Source organism: Suncus etruscus, chromosome 2 (assembly GCF_024139225.1).
Source record: "Suncus etruscus isolate mSunEtr1 chromosome 2, mSunEtr1.pri.cur, whole genome shotgun sequence".
Classification (NCBI taxonomy): Eukaryota; Metazoa; Chordata; class Mammalia; order Eulipotyphla; family Soricidae; genus Suncus; species Suncus etruscus.
Genome location: NC_064849.1, coordinates 22,303,879 through 22,307,125, shown reverse-complemented (window position 1 = coordinate 22,307,125; position 3,247 = coordinate 22,303,879). Strand labels below are relative to the sequence as shown.

General features: G+C 52.1%; 1 pseudogene; it reads right to left on the bottom strand.

The window, feature by feature from the left end:
• Positions 1-343: 343 nt before the first annotated feature.
• Positions 344-1,381, bottom strand: LOC126001642 (leucine-rich repeat-containing protein 14-like; annotated as a pseudogene).
• Between the last annotated feature and the right edge of the window lie 1,866 nt (positions 1,382-3,247).

The window sequence follows — 3,247 nt, the reverse complement described above, 5'->3', positions numbered from 1 at the left end:
TTTTTTAAAATATATATTTATATATATATAAACACTGCATGCTGGTACCTTAGTAATAACTCTGATACAAATTCCAGGCCAGTGTTGTGGGTGCCAGGGAAGGAAGTGCTATGAGGGAGAGCTGGGAGGGAGAGCATTTCAGAGGGTGGGACCAATTGCTCACTTCCCAGCTGTCTGCTCTGATGTTGGGTGGTATAAGCTCTCCAGTCTCACAGCTCAGTCTTCAGGAAGGCGCTTCAGGCAAGGCCATAGCTGGCCCAGACCTTCTGCAGTCAGGACAGAACAGAACAAGAAATCAGAAGACGTCCAGCAGCCAAGAGCCAGCCACAGCTTGGAGCTGCATTCACAGGCTAAAGTAGTCGGTAGTCAGGAACCATAGATGCCCATGGTCCAGAGCACATGGGCACGGCCAGAGGCCAGCAGCTGTTGTTTAGTTTGGCTGCCATCAAACAAACTTCTCCTCATAGATGGATGCCTCCAGCAGCATGTAGGCAGGAGGGAGCCAGGAACGGCCCTCACAGAAGTCCATAGGGAACAGGTATAATACAGTGTGCATTTTGGCCTGGGACAAGGAATCCTGCAGGATCTCCTTGAGCCCTATCATGGACAGCGGGTTTTCCGCAGAGAGTGTTAGAGGAGGAAGGAAAAGAGGGTCAGTACGGGGAGGGGGACAAGCAGCTGTATGTCGGCAAGTTGGCACTTGGTCAACTTGAGATGCAGCAGGGTTGCAGCTGCTGCCCGCAGAGGGCTTGGAAGGGCTCCAACTGGCCGCTGGACAGCATTGTCACCCAAGTCCAGCTTTTTGAGGTGGATGGCATGGGTGCTCTGTGTGAGGAAGCACAGGTTCTCAGGTAGCAGAGCACAGAGGACCCGTTCCAGGCTCACCAGGGGACTCTTCAGGGTACTGAGCAGCTGGTCCAGCCTCCCTTAGAGATGTATGGTGCCCAATCTGAGCTCTTGCAGACATATGAAGCTGCCATGTGGGCAAAAATGTAGCAGTTTCACTAGCCATCCATGGATGCACAAATCCACGCTACACAGGCAGCTCGTTTCCAGAAGCTGCAGGAGGGCCACCGTGTTGCTCATAGTCAGGTCCTCGGCCTGTTGGTCCAGGCAGCAGGCTACCCACCCAACTCAACATCGTGCACACTTCGGTGTTCCTGATTTTATATATATATGTACTCCAGTGCCAATCAGCTGCTATGAGGCCCTGCCACTCTTGCAAGCTCTTCTCCTTTCTGTTCAAGGTGACCTTCATAGGTAAGAAGACAATGCTTCGGGATCTGGTGCACACGTGGCCCTTTCCTCTGATCAGCTTCCAGCAGCTACTGCAGGACAGTAGCCACTGCAGCCAGGTGCTGCCATAGGAGAGGACCAGCATGGAAAACTGACAGACTATGATCCTGGAACTGACCACCAGACTCTAGAGCCCTGAGACCAAGGCTGGCATGCAGTTCCTGTGCAGGAAGCACTTACTACTGAAGCTGGACATGATGGGTCTACTGGACTATGGGGTGGGCAAGATGCAGGCACCATGAACATGTGGGACTTCATTACTGCCATGGCCTGCATCTTCATCACCCAACAGCAAGGGCTTGAGCTGGGTGAATCTGGTGTCCTATTCCTTTCTGTGGAAGGTTCTGCTGGAAGCTGATCAGAGAGAAGGCCAGGTGTGCACCAGATCCTGAAGCATCATCTTCTTGTCTATGAAGGTCACCTTGAACAGAAATGAGAATAGCTTGCCTGGCAAGAATAGCAGGGCTTCATAGGCAGCTGATTGGCACTGGAGTGTAGCAAGTCAGCCCCTGAAGAGGTTGACTGATGGTGGGATGGAGGATGAGGTCTTTTTCTTCCAGCTCGAAGCACGCGTCTGCCACCCTGTCTAGCCCAAGGTTCTGAGGTGAAACGGCGGGTAAACAGCTCGCAGACAGTCAGGCTCGTGGAAATATTCGCTTTATTCGGAGGACAAAACTGAAGTCCAAAGACTCAGCTTCAGTTCCAGCAAAAAAGCCCCGGGCTTCCACAGACTCTTGTTTTTATCCACCAGAATCAGGTACCACCCAATGGTGGGATCAGATACCAACCAATGGTGGAAGCAGAATCAGGTCCTACCCTAGGGTGGGGGCAGAATGCCAGGTCACACCCTAGGGTAGGGCACAATCACCAATCAGTTTAGGGTGAGTAACATAGTAATCCCCCAAAATATTTACATACACAACACTGGAGCACCTACTGCATAATCAGGAACACCAGAGTGTACATGGTGCTGAGTTGAGTGGGCAGCCACCTGCAAGGAAAGAATCTTCAGCGGGGAGAGACCCTGGACCACCACCAGCCACAGCCCCTGCCTAAACACCAACAATATAAGCAACTGTTGGTAGCTAGAAGGGAACTTGGAGAAGTGGACAGACTAAGCCCCCACCCACCCATCCACCCTACATTCCAGATCCCCTGGGCTCTGCAGAGACACAGCCTTCGAGTAGTATAGACCAACACCCAAGAGCAACCTGCTTCACTCCTGACACTTCAAGGGCTCTGAGCTATTGCTGGAGGGTCTCCCTACAGTGTAAAGCAGTGAGTGCTCAGGTACTTGTACCCAATCTAGTTTGAGAGGTGAAAGACAAATAATCCCAGGGGCGGGCACTGCCCAATGCTCCCTCACCGCCTTCCCTACTGCACAGCAGAGTCCAAAGGGTAAGAAGAGACTACTTGGAGCCTGAGTGATAAGCACAGAGGGTAGGGCATTTGCCTTGCACAAGGCAGACCTGAGTTCAATCCCCAATATTCAGTGTGGTCCCAAGCCTGCCAGGAGGAATTTCTGAGCACAGATCCAGAAGAAATCCTTGGGTGCCACTGGTGTGGCACAAAAAGAGGAGACAAATAGGAGGAATGGGCATGAACCAACACTAACTACGCTATCTGAAAGCACCCCTTCTAGCCTGCAATTTCACTTGTATATCTCCCCCACAAACATATACCACCCGAGAACATGACCGGTGGGTCCAGCGTCACACCCACGCTGTTAACTACTCAGATGGGCAGAGGCCAGCTCAGTGGAGAGAGCAGAGATGACATGCCCAATGTGGATGAGGATGCACCAGTCGTAGATGCTCAGGCCAAACTAATGGGAATGGAGTTTCAGGCACATCATCTTTCCAATGCACCCTAAGCAATGAAAGGCCAGAAAGAGAAGGCCCAGGTCTGACCTGGCAAGGTTACCGACCAGAGGAGGAGCCTCGAAAGGTGG